Raw genomic sequence first — 25677 nt, 5'->3', positions numbered from 1 at the left:
GCTCAGAATCTGAACTCAGTAAGCTTCGAGTGCTTTTGCACAAGCAGCGCCTTGAGTGTAATGCCAATTTAAGAGTGTCGTCAGGCGCAAAGAGCACACAACAGCGAAGAGCGTTTGCCATGCGCTCTTGAGTGCAAAGCGGCAGACAACAATCAAACACATTGTTGTCATGAGGTAAACAAAACATATGGCAGCTGAGCTCTGTTCGCCAGCTACGCAACTGAGCAAACAAAACAACACAAATAGAGCAATGCCCATATTTGAGCAAAATTTTAGTTGTACAGAGGGAACATCGGTATTTTTTTAAGGCTGCTTGCGAAATTGCATAAACAAATTTTAATAGTTGTTTAACAGTGTCACCCACTGTTAGGCTGCTCTTTGAGGTTTCACTTTCACTGCTCTCTTAGGCTGTGCTCTTGAGCAGTTGCAAAGAGCTGCCGTAGCGTTGCAGTTGCTGCACTTCCGCAGCGCACTTCCTGTTAGGGCCACAGCACGCAATTGTCTCAACTGTTAGGTTAACAGTCGTCTGCTGTTGACAGCGCCTTGAGCTTTGTCGCTGACGTCTTCGCCTTCGTCTTCAGCTCTGCTTCTTCTGCTTCTGCTTTTCCAGAGTCTTCAGTCGTCGGCTGCTTGAATATGAATATGTCCTCCTTTGCGACACGAAGCTGCCAGCGAGCCGAGCGGAACAAGAACAAAGCTGCTTCGGCCGAACGCTTATTCGAGTGCAACGACAGCGATGACGCTGACTGCAAACGGCGACGCTGGCGCTGACGCTGGCGTCGAGTGCAACTATTGGCGCTGTCGCTGCTTTGGCTTCGTTGTTCTTAACGTTGCACACATAGAGAGAGTGAGAGTGGATGGGAGAGAGGTGGGGTGAGGTGGGCTCTGGCCCAAAACATTTCGCAGTTGGCAGTTCGCATAAGAAGCGCATTTGATTGCAAATGCTGCTACTGCTTCTGCCTGCACCGCTGGCTTCAGTCTCCATTAGACATTCTCCACGTACGGTTCTCGTTCTCGCTGCTGCGTCGCCTCTGTTCGACGTTGTCGTCGTCGCCGTTAGTTGCCGTTAGTTTGTTTGTTGTCGTCGCGCTTTCAACTTCGTCGCCCCGTAGCTGCCGCAGCCAAAAATCAGCCAACAGATTTTTATAATTTTTTGCCTGTCGCTGCTGTAGCTTGCGTCCGTTTACCGTTTCAATTCCAGCGCTAAGTCGCTGGCGCAGGCGAATCGCTCGCGTTTTATTTGCGCGCGCGTTTTTTTCTTGCACAGCTCGCGATCTTTTGCCCGCGGCTTATCGACAGATCGAGCCAGCGATTAATTCTGTTATCGCATCGGTCGATTTACCGTTACAGAGTAATCAAAACTTTCAAGAATTCCGATATATTTGGACTTTTGTGCGTGACCAATTAAAGAACTTGCTGCAGAACATAACGGAACCAAACAGTGTGAAAAAAATACGTAGTTAAAAACTAAAAAAAAACATATTTACTGTAGGCTATCAAAAGGTATTGAAAATGGTGAAATTATTCAAAATTTGTGTTAACTTTACAAAGTTTAGGTTAAAATGTAACAGCGCAAAAAATATTAACATTTATTTGTATTATTTTGTGAACTTTTTTTGATGTATATTTAATTTGATTTGTAAAATAATTTAGACATTTTCGTTATATCTTTTGTTTTATCGATAAATTTTCTATATTTTTAAATTTTCTTATGTCTTACTTAAATTTATGTTAAAATATTTTAACATATATTGGTCATTGCTTGGATTCAATCCTGTTAACTTTTATTGTATCTTACTTTTTTTTCTAGGCAATTTGTTCATTGTACTAATACAGATTAAAATCAAAACCAAGTTAAACAAAAAAAAAAAACATGTTAGTAACAATTATTTATTTACTATAAATTTGTTTATTTATCGCAAATTGTTTTAATGATATTTATGTGGCATATTTGTTTAAATATCACTTGGAAAATATGTGAGTTTATATAAGTAAATTGATTTGGTAGTTTTTAAGCATTTCAATATAAAGCCATTTATTTATATATTTATATTTAAATTTAATAATATACAAAGTTTTGAAAATAGGTTTTTATTATATAATACACATTCCATTAAACTATTATATTATGTATAATTTAATATTATTGCTATTAATATTATTATTATTAAGTTTTTTACTCTAAAAAATCCACGTGAAATTATTTTTTTATAAATTTTTTAAATTTTTTTTTTGTGATTAAAGTTTTTATTTTAAACATTTACAGTGCTGTTTTGCTTTGAAATATTTTTCCAAAATCGTGCTCAAAGTGAATTTCTTAAACATAACATTACTTAGGTTTGTCTTATTTTAAAAAAGTTCTTTGTTTTATTTATGATGGGAAATGAACCTTAAATTTGTAACAGATCGAAAGTTAAGGCTTCCATTTTCTATATTCAACATAAAGGGATTGTTAACTTTTGGTTTTGTTAGCTATATAAAGGAAAACCCAAAAATGAGCAGGCGGAAGCTGTAACATTTAATAGGTATATGCACTGCAGAACATCCGATAATCGCAGCGTATTTGCATTAAGTTTTGTCTTTAATTCACTGCAACATTTCGAGCTGCAACAAAGACGGAGTTCACATTGTGCCCCGTCTGCCCCCCCCCCCGCTGCACAATGCCAAAACTACTAACTTGGCCGACAACAAAATGCCAGCAGTTGCGCTTCCCGAAGTTCCAATCCAAATGCTGATGCTTTTGCCACGGACTGGCAACGGGAACGTGTCCGGGAACGGGTCCGGGTCTGGGTACGGGTCCGGATCCTGCTCCTGGTCCGGGTTGTTGCTTGCATTTTGGTACCAAATATCGTAACCGAAACCACAACATTCGACGTCAATCAGCAAAGCAGATTTCAATAGCTGCCCCTGAGCGAGTGCGGTTGGTGCGGCGGGTGGTGGGGGGAAGTACCCCAAACTTGTTTGTTGTTGCCCCATTGTTGTTGTGTTGCTGTTCGACAACATTCGCACTGCCGCTGGCCCTGCTGCCCGTCGAGATTGTTGTCGAAACATGTTGCCACTTGAATTTGTTGCCTTTGACAGCAGCAGCGGCTCCTCCAACGTGCTGCCGCCTGCTGTGCGCCCTGTGCGCCCTGTGCGCCCTGTGCACCCTGTGCTCCCCATTTCCGGCCAGCTTAGCCAGCCAAAGATTTAGCTCCTGAACTTGGCCCAACTTCTTGAGTTCGATTTTGGCCTTGGCGAAATCGTCTTTCCTTTAAATTTGTAACAAATTTTCTTCGATTCGCGCATAAATTGTATCTTCTCAGTTTTTATATTTTGGGTTCTCTTTGCAGCTATATATTCAATATTTCGTTTGACATTTGATTGCAATTTTTTAAATGTTTTAACTTTTATGTTAGCTTTAACAGAATATTTTATTTTTCAGCTAAAGTTGTGAACTTCGTGAAACTAATAATATAATTGATATAAAATCTTAAACAGTTTAATACAAAAACTTGACTAAAAGTGTAGAAAAGGAGCTATTTTTCTAGTGGTGAAAAACGAAAACATATATCAGACTAAACACATTTTATTATCAACTCAATTAAAACGCATTGGCCTCTATAAAAAGTAAGTATAAATATAAAATTAATTACAAGTTGAACATAATTATTTTCTTTAGCCAGTTTAATTAATTTTCATAGGTAAGACAAATCGACATGAGTTGTAAAAAAATAATTTTCTTTCGTTTTTATTTTTGTAAACTTTTTATGTGGCCATATAAAACGATTTTGATAAACTAATGACCGTGGTTATTGCAACTATCGCCAAAGTCAGATACCTTTAGTCGAAATTTCATGCCATGAACTGATTTAACTCGTTTCTTTATGGACTTGAAGACGCCTCCTGTGTAAATCAACCGGGGGGTTGTTTAACAGGCACAGGTGGAAACTGTAGCAACTGTTCAGGTAGCTATATCTTATGTAAATCGTCCGATAGTTTGACGCCGCCTGAGTAAAGCTATTAGCTCATAAATTACGCCGACTGTGACGGAGTTGGTAATTAATAGGCGCCAATGGTCCCGCTGTCTGCCTCCGACCGGAGGCCCACTTGACCAGCTCAGCCGCCCAGTTTTCACTTGGGCAAACTACTTTTTTTTTGTGCTGTTCCGCAAGGCGTTCATTAAACATAAACAAATGTTATTAATAGCACAGCGCTTTGGCCAGATAGCCTGATATCGGATATCCTTAAGTCGGTTCACATAACTCCCAACCTAAAGTCGAACATGTTACACATTTCTTGTAATGCCAACGGGCTTTGCTGAAAACTGAGAGATTGTAGGAAATTATGTAAAAGGCGTAAGTGCATTTTATGTGAATGGCAATAAAGGAAACGACACCAAATCTAGTTTACTTTCCCTAAAGTTCAAATGCAGCGGATGTAACGGTCAACAAATAGATTGCCATATTAGCTATGAGATTAATATTATTATTTTAAATGATTTTTAATAATATATATACCTATTACTATTATTATTATGAGTACAAGATATAGTAACAAACTTTCAGCATAGTCTTTTGAATAGCACTAGCCAGGGATTTGAACCGGGATCCTTTGGTTGAGACAATATTACATCCATACATTAGCTAGGAATTCGATCCCGGATTCTTTGGCTGAGATAATATTACATCCATACAGAACAAGGACCCTAGTTGTTTAAATGCCCAACTGACTAACTCACTGAGACAATTCATCCACGAAGGACTGCTCTTTCTATGACATAAGAAAAAATAAAGAAAAATACCAAACTATAACATTTGTAGATCATTTTAGAGAGTAGTAGTAGACTTAGTGCATAACGTTAATTGCACTTGCCAGTCAGAAACTTTGAAAGCATCTCAAAGTGCTTTGAGCTAAAAGCTCCTTCAAAATATTTTGGGCTAAAATTATTTTTAATTTTTATATATTTTTGCTTTAGTACTTAGTGAAGCTTTCCTAAGGAATCTAATAATTATAGTATTTTATAATTATAGTCATATAAATATCAGAATTGAAAAAAAAGAAGCTTAAAGCTTTGAAAGCATGTGAAATCTTAAAGCCAGATAAGCTTTCAGCTAGTGTCATTCCTTCATGTAATTAAATATTTTCTGTCAGTGTCATATGCAAATTAAAATTAAAAAAAAATATTAAGCTGCTTTAAGCAGCAAAAATAACGCTGTGAACTACACTCTATCAATAAAATCTGCTTAAAGTGGATACCGATCTAATCCTTTAGTAGCTTATTCATAGCTATTTTTAGCCAATGCTTTCAGTCAATTTTCAAACACTGGCTAATTGAAAAAAATGTTGTCGCTAACAATAAAAAAACAAACTTCCTTATTTGCTGCTTAAAGCGGCTTTCGGGCTGTTAATCAGCTGAAAATGCTTCACAAGTCATAAAGCAAACTTTTGAAATTGTTGTTTTACACTTTGAAAAGTCAGCTTAATTTATTGCCATATATCCAGTAGCTGAATTTCCACTTTGTTGCCAGCACTATTATTATCGGACAGTTAAATGACACGCCCAGCCCACAACTGTCTGAGAAAACTCCTCAAATCAAACAGCACATAAAAATTGAAAAACTAAAAAAATTAAGGAAAAAACCGAAAAGCTGAAAAAAGGCAACATTTTGCTGAAAGCTTGTTTCCTGCAGTTGCCTATCCGTCAACGGGTCCGACTTTTAATAGGGAAATAATTAAAGTCTGGTTTCGAGACAAGAAACGCGACCACTTGGCGGCTACGCGGGCTGCTTACCTGATGAATAATGATATAGGGGCTCGAATGTGACACAGTTTGAATTTGCGTTTTGATTTGCCTTTTATCTCTATCTAACACACACTCTCTCTCTCTCTCTCTCTCTCTCTCTCTCTCTCTCGCACTCTCTTTCAGCTCCCCTGGCCGCGCCCTGTTGCTCAGGTAAGTTCCGATTAGCTAGTGATAATTCTCTATCCAAGTCTGGCGCATTCACCTCTATCGCAGCCACACAAAGGCTGCTTGGAAAAAAAAGTGGTAAAAATCGTTGGGAAAAAGGGAATCCAAATGCACTATGCGCTTTTATGAGAAATGATTTGCGATTTGTGTGCATTCGTTTGAGTTTTATAGACGTTTCATTACCAGGCAACAATTTCCCCACTGGCTGTTTGTGCATCGTAAAAAAAGTTGATTTTCTTTCTTCTTTTTTTTTTTTTTTAATGAAAATGCATGGAAAATTGCAGCAACTAACTGGCAGTGAGTGTGATGCGTGGGCACAGACGGGTCGGGGGTCGGAGATCGGGACGCATAATACCGTTTGATATTTGCATGCGTTTTTAGTGCGCACTGGATTTTTAATGCGTTGCACAGCACTGACAATGTTGCCATTGAATTGGCATTGATTACAGCTCAAACTTTGTAACTTTGCGTTTGTGTTGCAGATTAAAGGCCGATTGGAATTTAGTTTCCAATGCGAGTGTGGAAATTGGCAGGAACTTAATAAACAAAAAACCTGGCTTATGTGATTGAGCGATATTTAAAGGAAAAAGAGACAGATGTAAACATAATTAAGCTAATAATGATAGTGCTGATTAGTGTGGAGAGAATTGTATAAAAATATGATTACGTTTTTGATTAACTCATTTTAATTACTTTACTTCTAAAATGAGTTATATAAGGTTCAATATTACTTTAGTAGACTTTAGAATTCAAAGTAGCTAACATAGGATATATTTATGCGAGGGGCAGACCAAACTAATTGAGAGGACAAAAACCCAGCCCAAATCCAACCCAACGCTGCGATGAATATAGCCGATCTCTCATTAACATATGCCCCAAAATGCCAGCACACAGGCCGGCCGAATTGACTACGGCTCCTTCAAGGATATGGGTCGTTGTTCGTGTCAAGTGTTGTCTCCGCAAGTGTTTGTGCAACCTGAACAGCCGCCGGTCGTGGACAAGCAACCCCCGAAAATGTTGCAAGGCACGCGTGCACACGCCGGAAGACAAAGCGCAAATGTCACGTTATCCCTGTGAAAGGACATAGACCATGGTGCAGAGTGCAAAAGTGCGCTCAATGTCTTTTCAATTGCATTTAAAATGCAGCAATTAAACCGCAATTTCTATAAAAAATTACGCCTCAAATGCGAGAAAGAAAACAATTAAGGCGTGTAAGCAAGGAGCCAGCAGCCAGGAGCGAGGAGCGAGCGGCATTCAGGACGAGCAACGGAGGCCATGACAACAATTACGAGATCCATTTAACTTTGGCAGGATGCGAAGAATGCCAATGCGACACATGTCGCAAAACGCAGCGGGAGGCGGCGAAAGGCGACGGCGACGGCGACGGCGAAGTCAACAAAACTGGCGACATGCCGACTAACACACACACAAACACAAGCACACACACACACTGGCTAAGAGACATTCGCATTCATGTCCTGCGTTAAAAAGTCACAAAAAAAGTGAAATAATAATATAAAAAGGGGCGAAAAACTTGAATGTCGCCTCGCTAAAAGCGCACAAATCTTGGCAAACGTTGCAAATATGAAGCGGGACGAGTCCTGCCAGCGCAGACAATCCACACACAGGATGTTTTTGCGCTCATTATGCGCCAGCTGCAACATATGTGTGTGTGTGTGTGTGTGTGTGCGGGTGTTGTGTGTGTGTGATTGTGTGCTTTGTTGCGCCTTGACATAAACATAAAGTTAAAGAAACGAAACGCAACGCAATGCAGCGTATCGAAAACAATACCGACTGCAGCATACCCTACAAAAATGATTGACATTTGTGACCTATAACTACAGAGTTCTATTTAGTTTAGATCTAGTTCTATTTAGTTCAAGTTTTCTTTGAGCTGCAGCTGGAAAAAAAACGTATCTCTAAAAATTCTATTTGTTTATTTTTAGCTATTCGCTTTAAAGCGAATAAAACAATAATTAATGGAATATATTTGAATAATTTTAATATTATTTTCATTTTTTTGTTATTTAAATTAAATCTATAAAATATTGATTTACATATATTAACTTTAGATTTGAATATAATTTTTTTTATTTGAAATTAAATCTCTGCTCTGATATAAATATATCTTATTAATTATAAAGCAAATTTTGAGAATCTTTATTAAATACTACTTTATTTCATATACTTAACTATAATATTATTGTGTCTATAAACTAATATTATGAGGATGATTATTATTATTGTTATTTTTATTATTATGGCTTTATTATTTTGTATTATTTTCTATCTTGCTTTGCTTTACTTTCTAGATAATGTTACGAATTGTGAATAGAGTATTAAGACTTCGGCTCTGTTGGTGCAGTTTTACTTTCCTTTGGTATGTAAATAAATAAAAGTGATGTATGCGTCTGCAGCTGCATATGTGAATAAAATGTGTGTGTTTGTTTGTTGTGCTTGCAGGTGCTTGTGTGTGTGTATGTGTGTGTGTTTGTGTGTAATTGAGTTTCACTTGGAGCCCGTCTGACATTGACTTTATTCGGGGCGCTGCTGGCGCAAAGACAAATAGGCGCAAACAGACAGTGGGACAGCGAGACAATGTGACAGAGAGTTGGACGGACGGGTCCTGACTGCGGAAAGGCTCACATTTTATTTGTTGAAGTGCAAGAAAAGCAGAAGTCAAAAAGGACTTAATGCACTTAAGAATTATGCGAGGCATGAGCGAAATAAAGCAAAGGAAGAACAGAAGTTATTGTCAACAAGCTCTAGAGTGTGTGTGCGCGTGTGTGTATGGGTGTGTTGTGTTCTGGATTTCAGCTGTTTGAGCTCTGCAATTATAATGCATTCCAACTTAATCCTTGAGTGAAGGATTTGAGGTAAATTGGATTTTGAATGCTTTCGTAGTTTGGTAGTTCAGTAAAAAGCCAACAGTAAAACTGCACTTAATTATTGAAGCTGAGATAAATATATTCTAGTAGTATATAATAAGTTTTATGCACAATCAGATTTTGGGATATTTGTGCTTGGGCTTCGAACCCCGATCCTCGTTTTATAAAAGTAATCACTAAGTATTGTATTAGAAATTCGTAAACGCATCTAAAATTTCTTTTGGGTAAACATAAATTTCTGACATTTTCATTAAAATATTGTGTTCTCTTATATAAATGATTGCAATCCTTAAATCAAATACATTTCACATATATGTGCACTTACATATAGTTTTCAAGCACTTGACTCGTAACGTAACGAATTGACACAGTTTGCAACACTGGTTGGGCGATTAATGCCACAGAGCATCCAATAATATACCAGGATTAAGACCATGAAAAATACTTGCATAATTGTCAAGTTATGTGCATTGAACAGCAGCTACTGTCAAATGCGATTGTTAAGCCCGCAAAACATGCACACGCACCCACACACACACACTGCACTACATGAGTGTTGCAAAAGAGCCACAAACTCCACACAATACAAACACCAAGCACACACCGAGGCGACAATGGGCATGAGTGGGACAGACTGTGCTCGAACGTTGGCATTTTTGGGCTGGCAGAATACTGAATACTAAAACTGAATAAGTGAATCAATGAAGTGAATAGTGATTAAATGCGAGTGTGTGCGAATGAGGCTGCCAGAACTCTGCCAGAGCTCTTGGCTCCCCTTTGTATGAGACCACTCGCATTTGTGTGGGCTCAGCTTGTGAGCGTTTTGTGTGCGATTATCGATGCCTTTTGGCAATTCCACATTCCACATTCCACATCCCCATTGATGTAAGCTATCAAGAGTATCGATACGTTGAATTTACGGACATTTGCTTAAATTTCCATAATATTTGATGAATCGTCCTATAACGATTTGCCAGCTAAATAACCATGTAATATATAGCAGAGCGCAAAATTATTTCTTTTGTGTGTAAGTTTTCTTTTCAAATAATAAAAATTATATTTAAAATTTAATTATTTACATTTTTACATTCTTAATATTATCTCTATATATAAAACTGGGTGTCCTGACTGACTGACTGACTGACTGACTGACTGACTGACTAACTGATTGGTGATCAACGCACAGCCCAAACCGTAAGAGCTAGCAAGCTGAAATTTTCACTGTAGTTATGTGTACATGTGTGTAAAAATCGCAAGTTTGTATGAAACTTAATTGTTTACCATCCGATCGGCCTCAAACTCATTTTCAAAGATATGTGTTCAAATTCATTTGATGGGTGTTTCACACTTTTTGAAAAATGCATTCCTCCTTGGTGGAAATGGGGGTCAAAGATTTGGTGGGTGACGTTTCGTGTTAACATTTTTTTCCAATGATCTATATGAAAAATCAATTAAGACGTGTTTTACACTTTTCGCAGAATGCGAGCTTTCTCGGTGGAAAATGCGATTCATAGATTTTTGGGCTACGCTTTAAGTTTTCTCCGATTTTCTTCAAATATTTTGTCAAAGTCCTACATAAGAGCTTAATGAATACGTGCTTCATAACGTTCCACGGGTGTGTATTAATACTATTCAGGAATTGAGTTTTTTTTTTTTTGTAAATATTTGTATTTATTAAATAGCTTGTAAGGTCGCTTTTGCCTTATGCGCCATTTGTGTGTCTTTTGTTTGAGTCGCCAGGTTTTAGGAATTGAGTGTATTTATTCACATAAGGAAATTTCAGCTAGATCGTTATTTATCTTTGTAGGCAAAAATACTCTATATAATCTATGTATGCCCTATATTAATAAACTTTTGCAGGTATGGTAAAAATGATCTCCTCTAAAGATCCACACATACTGCAATAATTGATATTCTAGCCACAGTTCTTAAGTTTCTACAGTTTTAGAGTCAAAAATTCAGCTTCCATTCTCTGGCATTTTTCTTTCTGGTCGCTTCTTTCTCTTTGTCTATTGAATTCTCTTTGAATTGTTTAATTTTGTTAGTGAATAATTTGTTCTTTTCGATAATCTGCAAATTAATATTATTCTTACTAGAGTCTCTATTTTATTCTTCGCAACACTGGCAGCTATTCGTATGGGGCATCAGCTAGAATGTTTCGATTGGTGTTTGGCTGTATTCAGTCTGTTGTCGGGCTAATTTCGCATCGCTAATGTCACCAGTTGCTGGGCTGCATCAGTTTGCATCAATCCGCATCAGTTTGGCTCAGTGGTGCAGCAGCCTGGCCAACATGTAGACGTAGCAGACGTCAGCATGTTCCTGTACCCGACACGTCATCTGCCGCCGCCACCCACTACGCCCCGCTTCGTCGTCACTCGCCGCTCGCCGCTCGCCGCTTCTCTCTCGTGACGCTGCACTCACTCGTGCATACATGAAAGTCAATTAAGCGTATTAAGTGCAACTGTGTGTGTGTGTGTGTATGTGTGTGTTTTGCTGTTGCTGTTGCTGTGCTTATCATGACATTTCTTGGCATTGGCATCAAACAACAAACGTTCCACCACATTCGCAGCACCACCCCCATTCGATGCATGTCGCTTAAAATGGGCTTCCCTTTTAACTCGTGCAACCCTTTGGGCCATCGATGTGTGGGTGGCAGGGGCTACGCGACAATTTCTCGCATTCGATTGTGCCCGAATGTGTGTGTCTATGTGTGTGTGTGTGGGGGGGAAGCTGTGTGTGAAATGTTTGCGGCTGATTGCGGTTCTTAATTTGCTTTAAGATATTGTACTTTGGTTTTGTCAACCCGTTTTCATATGATAAGTGCTCTACACTGAGCAAACAAATTTCTACAAAATTGCGTTTACGTAAATTTACTTAAATTTGTTAAATAACGTAGTTCAAAACCTTTGAAAAGCTTAAGTTTTGATTAAACTAAGTGCTCGATCCTTGTTAGCTGTAAATGATGCTCCTTTTCGTTGAGGAAGTCGGATAATTAGAATTACGATCTATCCGAGCCTAATCTTATTTTCATCTGCATTTAGCGACTGACCTAAATTTTTGTTAATTTAATTTCAAATTTGCAATTAATCAAATTCAAATATGTGTATTTAAATATATTTGGATTGTTGATCTTTTTGATCTTCTAAATTGCTAAAAACAGCTTTGTATTATGGATAGACAAATATTATGTCATTCTCATTAGTAAGTCATGCTTTTGCGAATTGAATAATATAATTTGTGAGAGTTGGGACAGGCACTGCCCTTAGACAAAAGCTGATTCAAGCAATCGTATTTACATATCTGAGTTGTCTTAGAACTCTGTTGCTGCTGTTGCTGCTGCTGGGTTAGACAACATTACGCATACGCAATGTTGTACGGGCAACGCCTGCAACGTTTGTTGCACTGCCTCAGCATGCAGGATAAGCTGCTCGCATGGGATACTGTTGCTGCTGCTGCATCCCTCAGAGTCGGCACATGTCAGCTTCCTGCCCGTGCTCCCTCGCCCTGGGGTCGCGCCTTTTCGAGTGTTAATTGTCGTATGCAAATTTTTGCGCATCCACAAAATGTAACAAAACACGATTTTGAAAGATGCAAATTGGGTGTTGCTGTTGCTGTTGCTGCTGCTCCTGTTGCTGTTGCTGTTCCTGAGTCCAGGCAGTTGCCAGCGGCAGTGAGTGTCAAAATAAGCTTTAAATTACGACGTTGCTGCCGCTTCAGGCTGCAGGCACCAGGCACCAGCCTCAGCCCCAGCCAGAAACGTGCGGCGTAATTTGCAACTGACAAGAGTGAAAGTTATGCGAAGGGGCTGCAAAAAGTGGCACGGCCAGGGCTACAGCCCGCACAACCGACCGCACGTCCGCCTGCAAGCTATAACAAAATGTCACTTTTGGCCAGGATGCGCCGGTGGGCTTGGGGCTAGCTGGACTCGACTGGCTAGGACATGCAACATGCGTGATTCTGACATTTGATTAGGTTGCCTTTGTCGAAATGTTAATTTGTCTATTGAAGGTGCCAGGACACTAGACCTTGCACGCACGCCCCGTCCCTTTCTCTCCCTCCCTCTCTCTCTCTCTACCACTCTCTCCATTTAGCCTCTTGCCTCAAATTGCGGCGTATTGTTTAGTGGCAGCTTAGCCGAAACTCTCAGATAATTATCGATTTTTGCAGCAATTTGAAATGCCAAGTGCTTGCCACATGCCACACGCCACACAAGACAGCTGCAGCTGAATGGCAAATAATAAAACAAACACGAGTAAATTTCAATTTCAAATGCGAAGCGTCATTTGCAAATTAAGACAAATTGCGGCTCAGCATTTACTTAAGGCAATCTCACTTATTACAAAATTGACAAAAGACAAACGCATAATTGCCATATAATAATCATAATCCGCACAAAGCAAACACGTTCGGGCCCCCCTTCAAATTTCAACAGACGTCTGCAAGGCATAACACCAAGCACACGCACACACACACACACACGCACAGTCAGGCAAAGACATTCAAATCCACATAAACTTGTCTGGGCTTCTTCTTTAACTTGGCCACTAATTAAGAAGACAAACTGTGAGCTGTGCACACACATACATACATCTACAAATGCATATATACATATATATATATATATTTAACTACAGATTTCAGGGATTGCCACTGCGGCTGGACTCTTTACTATGCAGCTGCTCCAACCGTAGTTGGGTATGACATAGTTTCCACTGTTTCTGGCCACAATTGAAGTTCATTTAAAACACTTGATTCAAGCAATTAAGCTTTTGCATTGGATAATATTTACATATTTATATCTGTGTATTATGACTCCTGCTTGTTGGGATCAAATTTGTCTCTAAGAAGCAGAAGCATTTCGATCAATTAAATTAAATATTCTTAAATCCCATATTATAGAATGGGGATTGGGAAGACTTTTTAGACTTTTGGTATATTTACGGTATTAAAACCGATTCCATCTGGTTATAGCTGCTGCCATTAACTATCCATTTATCTTCGAGCTATATTCTGGTAAAGTGGTTTTAAGCTTTTGACACGATCTGAGAAGAAGAAGCTATCAGATAAAGAATATCATCTGCCACAAATTCCTATATTATTCCGTCTCTGCAATAGATTTAATTAGCTAGAGAAAGCCCCTAAAACCTAACCAAGCATGTGTTTATTCAAAATTCTTTTATAAGGGTGTCATTTAATTAAAAAATATGATGATTTATATAATACACATGATGATTGCAACAAGAAGCTCTAAGAACAACACATTCTCGAAGACATTGTGCATAATCCTGGATAATATTATAAAGTTACTAATCCTTTGTCATCCAAACTGCGCTCAGTCACAACTTAACTTAACATTAAATAAATGCCTTATAGACTTGTATGTGTCCGTACAAGAACAAAAACTAAGAAAAAACACTTGTTGCAGGGCTTCAAAATTTGTTATTAATTTTACAGTCGCTCAATTTGAAAACGAAACAAATTTCGAAAATTGCCGCCCAATTTGCAGTTTTATCACAAACAATTGCCATTTTTGTGGTCTTATTTTAAATTTTATTAGACAGCTTATTGTTGTTGTTTTGTTGTATAGCCACAAAAAGCGCCTGCAGTCATAAAATGAACACATACACCAAAGCAAATGCACAAACACACACACACACACACACACACCCATACATAAATTCAGTGTCAGGCCCTAAGGCAATCGTGTGCCACCGCCCACAATTGCCATATCATGCAAGTTTTTCTGTTTTATTATTATTTTATATATATATTTTTTTTCCTCATTTCACCAAAAGTCAAACACGAAAAATTTATTTATGGCGCTGATATGGCAACGCCAGCAGAGTGCAGCTACGCTGGGCATCACGGTGGGGGGCATGGAGGGCATGGTCGTCTAGCATTTATGACGGCGTTTAGAATTTTTCAACTGTTGCGCAAGTCATTTTATGAGGCAACCGAGAGCAAAGCTCCCACCAAAATGAGAAAAACTGTAAGGAAAAACGCATAAATTTTATGACTGACTGAGCAGACGAGTGGTGCGGCTGGATGAGGGGGGATGAGGGGCGGAGTGGGTAGGCTGTTGCACTCAAATAACTGTATAGACCGCATTTTCACACAAAAAGTGCGCCGAAATTTTCAACTAAATTATTCATTGAGCGCGCAATTGAGCTGGAAATGTGCACACCATATGTTGTGTGTGCGAGTGTGTGTGTGTGTGTGTGTGTATGGGTGTGTGGATGGTTGGATTGTCTGCTTGCCTGCCGCTGCCGTCTAGGCACGTAGAATTGTCGGCTGTTTGGCTTCCTGGTCGCTGGGGCAACTGAAAATATTAAACAACAACAAATTATAGCCGAAGATTAAATGCCCTTGTATTAAATTGCCAGCAAAATTTCGACTCACTGGTAAAATTGGCGCGCTAATAAAAACCTTGCGTCAAATAAAACCAGATAGATTACAAAAATAATCTACACTGCGGGAAATAGGCATTATAACATTTCTCATATGATATGGTAATAGATATGATACATACTTACAAAGCTGCTGGCGTCCATTACGACTTGTTCGGGTCGTTACAAATCTTGTTGCAAATCTGAAATACCAGTTGCGAGTGTATAATACCGTAGAGGAGTAGAATAGCGAATAGCAGGCATTGCTGTAACTCTAGTCGTGCATGCCACTCAACCACTTGACTCTTTGTTGCATGCCCCACGCCAGCTCCCCCACACAGATGCAAGGGGAGACAATAAACGAAATTGTTTTGGCACCAGCCCCATCCAAGTGAAAAATAGAATAATCCGCGTTAGAAAGTGTTTTCCATAGTCACATTCTCTGCCAATATTGTTGTGCGATATAAATGCAACGCAGCCAATGTGAACACATAGTTGACTATTCGAAAATTTTTTTTATTTAAGAATGAAGATCGGCTAAAAATTAGACTCACCTGAAAATACTACAGCAAGCAGTTGATTTTTCCAGGCCTCATTATTTATCCTTGGGTCCCCCTTGTGCATCACTTTGAAAACAACAAGCAACAGATAGGTAAGGACAAAAACGCCAGAGAATGCGAATGTTATTATATATATCATCAATGCCAATGAATTGTGCTAAAAGTCATATATTTTATTGAATAGAATCTATATTTAAATGAATATGGCCATTACCTGCACGAGTACGTCGATTAGCCAAATCGATAACAAGAGCATTACAATGAAAAATGTAAGAGAGCAGGAAAATTCGACGATTCCTTTACCTAATCAAAATTAAATGAATAAAATCAAAATAGAACTGATTTCATTTTGCACATATACCTTTCTCACACGTAAAGTATAATAGCAGAATTGCGAGGAGCATTTGTATAGCAACTGCAAACCAGCATAGAATGCGGGTTACTGTGCGATTTGGAAATAAACCAATCCACACACACACACACATTTCCAATTTAAATAATTTAGAAATTTTTCTTTGAAGGCATTTTCCAAGCATGATTTTACTAATTATTGTTTGTGAAAATAATTTTGAACTTTGCTTGACAGCTACGAGCCTTGCAATACTTTTATTATTTCAGGAAAATTTTATCAATTCCAGACAACTGTAACTCTTTTAGAAATATACTTATATATTCATTAAATTGTTATCATTATTATCATATTAAACTACTTTCAATCGAAACAAATTATTGTTCAAAAATTTAGTTTTCTTATTGGCTTTCAACTGACATTATTTTCTTCACATTGATTCTCAGCTATGTTTAAATATTGTCTAGATCGGACTACTCAGCCTTACAATCTTACCCTTCGTTCTAGATCGCTTATTGTTTTTATAACCTTGTAAAGGGTATTATAATTTTGTCATTAAATGTGTAACGCAAAACAGGAGATATCTCCGACCCCATAAAGTATATATATTGATAGAGCCATGCCTGCCCTTCAGCCTGTTTCTATGCGAACAAGTCTCAGTTTTAAGGCTATCGTCCTTAAACTTTGCATAGGTCCGTCTTTCTGCTGCAGGCAGTACATATATCGAAACCGTCTGGATCGTACCACTATATCATATATTAAGTTCTTGTATGGATAACATTTTTGCTTATTTGAAGAAAATATTAATTCACTTTTGGCTGAAAACATCTGAAACTGATATGTAAACAAAAAATGAAGGGTTATTGGTTTTTAAAGTTTCTTAAATTTGACAACAATTTCCGCGAAATGCCCAACCAGTCAGATGACAACACGAGGGTGGATTTCAGCTGCCTAGATGGGTGGCAGGTTTGAGGCTTTGGACGAAACAAAATCTCGCATGCATAAATTAATTAAAGCCTTTTTTGTTGCAAATCAGACACGGGAATTTGGCACACCTCTCGAGCTGGATATGCGGGCAGCCCCAATGGCAGGGGTCAGCTTAATTGCGTTTCCTAGTTGTCCCTGTAGGGGAGGGGATTCGGGTGTTAACTGACGTGATTTGCTGGGCATTTGTTGTTGGAGCGACCACAGGCCGTCTGATCAATTTGCTGTACCCTGACAGATTGAGGCAGCAGCAGAAAATGTCATCGTGGCACTGCCTCCCGCATCCTTGCATCAGCTCATAACTCAGGGCTCAACTCTTTTCAATGCTTGCGAAATGTGCAAAACTCATTTATCACGCTGACCTGCAGCTGCACCAATGGCAATACCACAAAAAGTGCAACAATTTCTGTGGCGCCACTTTCAGTAGCAAAAAAAAAGAAGAAGAATATAAAAAAGGATCCAAGAGGCAAGCGGCAAGAAAAATGCCCTGCACATCCCCTCCACCGACCCATTCGACAAGCGGCCCTGTTCAGCTCTTGGCTGGCAGAACGCACTCATAAATCATAAAATTCCATGCAGCCCGGCAGCAATGACGCCATCGTCATCTTTATAATCGGGCAAGGCGCCTGTCTCTCCCCCTGCCTAACCTGCTCCTGAAAAGGAATCGGTTCTGCATTGCTCCTATGTGGGCGTAACCGCTGGACTATGATGTTGCAATTTGTAGCTGGTAAAGTGTGAAATTGCGTTGGCAACGCGAATTGTTTTTTTTCTTTTCAATTTTTCTTCTTTTCTTTTTTTTAGTCAATAGTCCCAGGCTTCATTTGCCACCCACACACACAGAAATTATTTGCCGCTGGGTTTACGGCGGGAATCTGTTGTAGTTCCGCTTCTTTAGGCAACGAATTCGTGTGTGAGCTACCTGATGGCTTTGCGACAGGGGAATATGCTTGCAACGTTTCATAATCAGAGAAATATATAAAGAATTTTATGAGTCAGTTTTAATTTAACTTCAATACCCCATTACGGCTACACTGTTGGAAATCCTTGACTTAAATTTATATTTATTACTTTGAACTTTTCATTTTTTAAATGTTTATATTCTTGTAATTGCAAACTTTTCAACATACTCTTTCTTCTCACATTTCATTAGACTAATATTAAATTAAGTTCAATAAATTAGGTTTGAGTCTTGCATCTCACATTATTTAAATTTTTCAATAGAAAAAATCAGTTTTTAATAAAATAAATTTATTATATCTTTTATTTTTTTTAAATATTTTTCCATAACCTTTTTCATATTTAATTTTTAATGATTTAGTTAAATCATATAATATTATGTTAAATTGGTTCCGACTAAGAAATTTTGGGAAAAAAAATGTTCAGTTTAGATTCCTCAGCTAATGCGGCTTAAGCTTCGGTTCATGGTAATCAAGAATTTGTTATACCCTCATTCAAATAAATTCCGCTCAAACAGGCTTGCAGTCTTTGTAATAAACAAGACGCAACAATTTTTGCAGCAAAAGTTTTGACTTGGTATTATTTTCATTTAATTAAGTATACCAGAAATTTGAGAAGTTTTTCTGCACAAAAATTTGGCAAAAGTCTTGCAACCTAGTACATACTATGTGCTTTGTTTGTAATTTTGCTTGTCAATTAAAAATATAAAATAATTAAGTCTTAGTTCTCTACCAAGTCTTTCAACTTCGCCCTAAATATAAACATTGCAGTTGCTACAGGAGCAAAGTTCGTTTGATTTTGAGTTTTTAAGATATTTCAAGCATTACATGAAACTTCAAGCGAACCTTCTGGTAATCCCAATACCCAGCTCAAAGTGCCGACTTACTAATTTTACAATTTATTTACACATTTTGTGTAAAATGAACGCACAAATAAATCAATTAGCACACACACAAATACAAACGAATGCAAGCTCCATATCAGCTTGAGTCACACCTGAGCAAGGATCCCGAACCCGAACTGAAGCTAAAGCCGAACCCAACTGTGAGCGTAAACTGTTGTCCTGTTTGCTGTTTGCTGGCAGACGCGGCGGCTAATTGATATAAACGACTGTCTCCTACGGTTTGTAATGCCAGCTGAATGCTGAAAAACCTGCGCAGCTTTCACTGACTTTGCCTTTATTAAAATTTATGCGATGCCACAATGAAAGTTGCATCTTTTTTAAACTTTAATATTGTACTTTTCATTTTTGGTTTTATTATTTTTATTTTTTTTAACCATTTACTTAAAGTTACCGCCAGCGAAAATCCTCAAGCTCTGAGCGACAGTCGACAGTCTAATGCAATTCAGGGCATTTATTTGCACCTGCCGCTGGCTGCCTGGCTGTCTACTGGCGTTAAGCGGTGCCTTCCACTAACTATGGAAACCACTGACATGCAACAGAATTTATAATCGCACACACACGTTCAGGCACACACACACACACACACACTCACAGCACCTGCTACACCTGAGCGATAAAAACCCACAAATTTTGCGTGCGCTAGTTATGAGGGCGTTGTCGTCGCCGTGTGGGCGTGTCAATTGCATGACGCCCCGCACCTACACCCACACCCACAGATGTAGCAGCACCTGCAACCAGTCTCCAGCTTGTGCATCCATCGTTGACGTTGTCTGGCAAAGTGCGTGTCTCGATTTCTACATAATTAAACTACATCAGCCATGCCACTTGCCGTGGTACATGTTGCTCTGCTCCTCCAGCAGCAGCCGCTGCACCCGCTGTCCCGCCTGGCTTTTTGGTAACGTGTGCCACCACTTCCGGTTTGCGCCGGTTGCGTCCGGGCAACGGGCAACCGGCAACGAGCACCAACAACTTTGGCGCTAAACTTTTAATGCACGTGCACTGGCCACCAAGAGAATGGGAGAGAGAGGGTGACAGAGAGAGAAATGGAGAGAGGGTGCGAGTGAGTGAGTTGGAGGGCTAGGGAGGCTGACTTTTGGGCAACGGATTGTGGTAGAATTGGGTGGCATCCGTTGGCAGCAACTGACATGGTAAGCCAGACGGGCGACAAAATTGTCCACAACGGTCACTTGAAATTAAGGACAAATGCATTTGTGTTGTATTTGAATATTTCATAACACATTACAAAATAAAGATTTCAACTATCAACTATGCAACATAATTTTTATTTGTTTTTTATTTTCATTTTGTAATCTTTTCCAAATATTTGATATATGACTGTAGCTCTGGCTATATTTATTGGATCATTTATCTGTATGGCAAAAAAAAAATGCTATGATAGTGTTGATAAGAGTTAATTGTCAAAGTTATCTGAAAAATTAAATAAATCGCCTGATCTTTGATATCATCTATATGATCTAACTAGACAGAAAAATGCGCTTCGGTTATGCGCTTGCTCGTAAGAAAAATTCAGCGTTGAATGCGCTCTCGACATTTGTGCTGGGTGTCACAGTTCTTATAACATAGTTTGTGCCTACATGTATGTGTGTGAGTGTATATAGCTGTGCGTTAGTTTTGTATATTGTTGTTGTAACTGCGTCTGCCTCGTTTGCACGAAAATTTGTTGGAATTATTTCGAGCAGCTCTAAATTTCGCAATAACGAGCCGCATTTGACGGGCATACAAATTGCATGCCTCTCCCCACCAGAGGGGAAGAGGGAAGCGGGTGCTGTAACTGAAGCTGGGCCTCTTGGTTCGTCGCTGGGCGCTTTGTTAAGGCCAAGTCAAGTGCGTGTGTGTGTGTGTGTGTGTAAATAGGGTTGTGTGTGTGTTGCTTTCAACTTTCTTGGCCTGGCCTTAGTTTGCCAGTTTGCCAGGGCTGCTGCAGGGCAGCCAAGTTTCTTGGCCGGGATTTGTTGTTCGAATTTGGCCAAGTTGCAGATAGTACATAATTAAATAGCTTAAACATGCCACCATGCAAGCCGAAAACAACATTATAACAATTTAGCCAACGCCATCTTCTCAAAGATTCTGCAACTTATGTGGCAAAATATTTGTGCAAACTTTTCAATTTTTCCACAGATTCCCTGTGATTTTTTTCTAGCTTTTTGTATTATTCACATTTCCCTGTTCTGGACTGGCTCAGGGGCAATCTATTTGATTTAGCTGCGCAGCCATTAACACGGATTGATTGCCCCCAAGGACAAAAGACGCCAAGTGGCTTGCAGGACAAGCCCCGCAGCTGCTAGTCTGGTCTCCAAGATGACTTCAGCTAAAGGTTGGAGGCATTAGAATATGGGCGATAGTCTATGGTCTTTGTGCGTGCACAGTACAACAAATGAAAGTTGCCTCGTCTACTTTACGCAGTTCCTCCAGTTGCTGTTGTTGTTGTTTTTATTGTCCCCTGACACTTAACAATTGATTTTAGCTGAGTTGCCTATCTATATATGTACAGAATGTGGCAGGCAAAGTGTTGCTAGGATCTGCGAGCAGTAAATACAAATTAACATTTTAATACTGATTGATATCACACACAATTCATTGAACCCCAATAGAAAATACTTAACGTAAATATATACACATCAAATATATTTTGTTAATTTCAAATATTTTATGTTTATTGCTGATACACATATATTATTGTATATCTTTTAAACAGCTTTTTGCTAATGTTCCATAGATAAATACAATTGAGTGAGCAAATATGTTTGTAATTCAAATGATTGAAAGAATTCCGTAAATATGCATTTAAATATATATGTAAGCAGGTGCTCAGAATACAACTTTTCGATGGAACATTTTTAAATAAATGCAACAGCTTAGACAGAGGATGAGAGACAGAGATATCCCCTCAAGGAATAGAAACTATTCTCTGATGGTGTTCAAAAACCTTCAGTTAATGTTCTGTTAGAGTACCCAAAGCTGTGCAGACGCATATCTCACGATCAGGCAGAAGCAATACTTCCTCCCCATGGGATATATAATCTCGGTCCAAAGATTCTCTCATTTATATTTATATTTTTAATTTTTTAATTCCGCATGCGTACTTTAATAAATAAAGTAATTAAGCCCTTTTCTACCAACACTAAAATAAGGGATTTGCTCTAAAAAAAGGATATGATTTTTATCGATAACTTGCAACGAAAAATTCAAGTCTCCAGCTCTTATAGCTCTGAGATTGGCGCGTTCTTATTTACAGACAAACGGATATGGCTCGATCGACTCGACTATTGGTGATGATCAAGAATATATATTTTTTATGTTACCTGTTACCTACATTTACACAAAAACAATTTATCCTTTTTGCCATTTTAAATGGGCGCAGGGTATTAAAATCAATTATAATGTATTAGACTGCAATTGCTTAATAAATTTTGCAATTCAATTGTCTACTTTTATGAGTCCTTATTGTACCATAAGCCGTCTGCCAGATGATTGTGTGGTCGGTATATGTTGGTACCCACATAAAATATCTCGTATTATATGATTTTTACTTTCCTCTTTTCTTTTTGAAATTCGCAAGCGTAACAGCATAAGTAATAGTCAAAGCATTTAAGATGGTAATTAACTTTATCACTCTGAACATAAAAGAAAATTACCTTCGAGCGTAAAATTTACAATTGAAACAGGCAAATATAATAACTTGTTTTCCTAAATTGTTCATGAGTAGTCAAAATAATAAATGTTGTCTACTGGAAATGGTGCTAAATTTGGGTTTCGTGCCCATTAGCTACAGTAGCTATTAGCTATAGTCGCCAAATCGTTTTATGTGTTGGCCATAAACGGCATATGAATAAAGCAATATTAAAAACTTATCGATTAAACAATCGACCTATGCAGAAGCCTCCGAACTTTGCGTCAAACAACTGCTGCTTTCTCCCTCGCTCTCACTCTCTCTCACACACACACACTCACACACATTCTCTGTCCTTTTCGCAGAGGCTGTCATGCTAATAAGAAACGCTTTGTTATGCATTTCCTTCCGCTTACGTGGCCTGACTTAAGGCGCATTTGCAAAATTAAAGACGAAGTGCAAGTGCCATCAAATTGTGCGCCTCCGTTGGGGCCTTCTGCAGGCGCTAATGGGGTGGCAAAAAATTGAGGGGGGGCTTGGCATGTGGCAGGGTATACAAGCCTTAAAAAGGTAAATTGAAAACTTTGCCTTCGGTTCGTTGAGCCACACTGTTTGGCAGTTGGTTTTGGCCGTGTGCGTGCCTTGTCAACATAATTCAGCAGTTGATTGAATAGAGCAAGGCAGCTCGAAAGCGGGGCGGGCTGGCGAGTTATAGCCATAAAAGCGCCAGTCGGCGACATTAAACGCTTCTCAGTCGATGGCCTCCGTTATCCGTTTTGTTGGCAACTTCTGCTGCGCCAGTTTTAAAATCAAATGCCTCATTTGTACGGCTTACGCTTACGGCCGCAGTCGCAGGGCGAGGCAATGGCAGGGAAGGGGGCCAGCGTCAGTGTTACCGGTTCCGGTTGCGCAAACCGCAAAGATTAATTTGTTATTGCTGCATGTCGCTGCCGCTGCCACTGCCGCTGCCGTTGCCGTTGGTGGAGTTGTAGGTCTTTGCCAGGAAGTCCTGTCGGCGCTGGAATTTTTAGCGCAGCACTAAAGGTGCAAAGGAATTTAATTAAATGTTCTTCTCACTGCCATGGCGAAAGTTTCACAAGCACTGCAGCAGCTCCAGCAACAGCTCAAATGGCAGCTCATTCCGCCACACAATGGAAAATTTGTTGTTTTTCCTTCGGCCGTGCCGAGGCTAAGCCGTCGTCACAAGCGCAGCTCAATAAACTTGACAAATTTACATAGCCCTGGCCTCGTGGCTGCCCTTATGACTGCAGCCCTCAATCCCCCATCTCTTCCACGCTACGACCACTTCTCGGCCGCTCCGCTCTTGGACAGCCAATTGTGGGTACTAACAAGACATGAAAGCCGCTTTGGCAGTAAAAGTACCAAAGTAAGAAGCTGCCATTTGAATCCTCAACGCAAGTACAATGGGCGAAAAATGTGCTTGAAGCGGTCAGAAATTCAGGCAACTGTCAGTAAAGTTGGTCTGCATTCTGTTTGTCAGTCAAAATATAAAACATCAATATGTTTAGTATTTAAAATGTTAATAGATAACAGCGATAAATAACATCGACGATAAATATATTGTGGTGAGCTAGAAAACAAGGCAAGGAATTAAAACAAAGCAGGTTGTGCAGCTCAATCAACCTCAATATCTCAATCCACAGTTTATTTGCATACCTTCGATAACACCCATGATAACGTTTCAATAAACTAATAGTTTACCCTTTAATCGGATAACATTGTGAGCCCGTCGATAATTATTTATAAACAATTATATTATCCTTTCTTACATTCAATAACCCTTCGTTAACCCGTTGATAGCATAGTATACGATATAACTGTTAATCGATACACAGCAGTAAAAACTAAAATTATAAAAAAAAAATTGAATTAAGCAAATCAATTGAACAATACACTAGCATACATTTGTAATAGTTCATCATAATCAATTCAGTTGCTGCACATTGTCTTTAATTGGGCCACAAAATGTCTACGCTCATCCACAATGCCCGGTAGTCCAAATGTCCAGCTCCTACTTTCAAAAACATCAGGAATGGGGCTCATAACGAATGCTTTAAAGAGTTCATAATCCAAAATGTACACAAAACCAGACTGCAAAGCACAGCCGAGCACAGGCCGGGCACCAGCGCTAGTAAAACAAACTGATCAATGGGCTATAATACGACAGACGGGCGGGCCAGAGTGGACAGACCACGTCTGCTGGTAGGTGGGCGAGGCTTTCTGGACTGGACCGAACCGGACCGGACCAGACAGACATAACAGGACAGATGGCATGAAAAATTATTTACTGCAAGAAAAATCGCATGCAACATTTTTGCACTGAGTCCACAGTAGTGGCAAGGGCAGGGGCAGGGGCAAGAGGCAAGACAGGCCCTAAAGGCAGGCAGGCACAGTCAGAAGCCAGGCCAGAATGATTTTGTTGGGAGGTGAGCGGGTTATGGGTGCCCAACGATGAAGAGGGACTGGGACTGGGCCGGCAGTCGGCAGTTGGCAGTCGCATGATGAAGTTGCCAATGATGATGATGGGCCACGACTATGGCTAAGGCTGATGCTGATGCTGATGCAGGCGACACAATAATGCTGCCATTAATCTTCTGGCACGACTGATTTGTTTGACTTACGGCTCACGGCGACAGCCACAGCAGTAAGAGAGAGAGAGAGAGGGAGAGAGAGAGAGAGTTGGATATACATATAGATAGTAAGATAGATAGATAGATAGATAGATAGATAGATGGATGAATGGATGGATGGCTGGACGGTTAATTGGAGAGTGGTAGTTGGAGCAGCTTAAAGCTTGGCCAAAAGCAGCAACTTGCCAACGCACATTACAAAATAATTTGTGTAAATCATTTCTGGCATTATGCAAGCCATCCCCCTTCCCCTCCCTCCTGGCGAAAAGCGTTGTTGTTGTCTTCCAAACCTCAGCAAAACTTTAATTGTGCAGCCATCAACACCAATCAGCCGCTGTCGCTGACACTTGTCAACAAGCATAGCGGCATTCATAATTTTTTGGCTTGTTAATGAATGAAAGGTTTTCCTAGCCATCA

At 39.3% G+C, this 25677-nt stretch overlaps 1 protein-coding gene and 1 long non-coding RNA gene across 6 annotated transcripts in view; one reads left to right on the top strand and one right to left on the bottom strand.

Moving 5' to 3' along the window:
* Window positions 1-993: 993 nt before the first annotated feature.
* The window catches only part of mbl (muscleblind), a 228494-nt gene continuing 203810 nt past the window's right edge, over window positions 994-25677 (top strand). Inside the window, exons 1-3 of the mRNA XM_064682175.1 lie at window positions 994-1503; window positions 3425-3609; window positions 5909-5935. The gene's annotated coding sequence lies outside the window, so the exon portion shown is untranslated. The remainder of the gene's footprint in view (window positions 1504-3424; window positions 3610-5908; window positions 5936-25677) is intronic.
* Window positions 14573-16341, bottom strand: LOC135428009 (uncharacterized). Of its 5 annotated transcripts, XR_010436189.1 has the most exons (7): window positions 16146-16341; window positions 15999-16087; window positions 15779-15941; window positions 15368-15723; window positions 15238-15307; window positions 15096-15157; window positions 14573-14825 (listed from the first exon to the last, which is right to left on the bottom strand). It is a non-coding gene; the product is annotated as an uncharacterized LOC135428009 (long non-coding RNA). The 5 variants fall into 5 exon arrangements; XR_010436186.1 differs by having other exon boundaries at window positions 14573-15157; window positions 15238-15302; window positions 16146-16339; XR_010436187.1 differs by having other exon boundaries at window positions 14573-15157; window positions 15372-15723; window positions 16146-16339.

Source organism: Drosophila montana, unplaced genomic scaffold (assembly GCF_035044405.1).
Source record: "Drosophila montana isolate Dmon_TW-CO22-7 unplaced genomic scaffold, ASM3504440v1 contig_2438_1, whole genome shotgun sequence".
In the NCBI taxonomy this organism is placed as follows: domain Eukaryota; kingdom Metazoa; phylum Arthropoda; class Insecta; order Diptera; family Drosophilidae; genus Drosophila; species Drosophila montana.
Note: the sequence above shows the minus strand (reverse complement) of the source record. Positions and strands in the feature narration are given on the sequence as shown.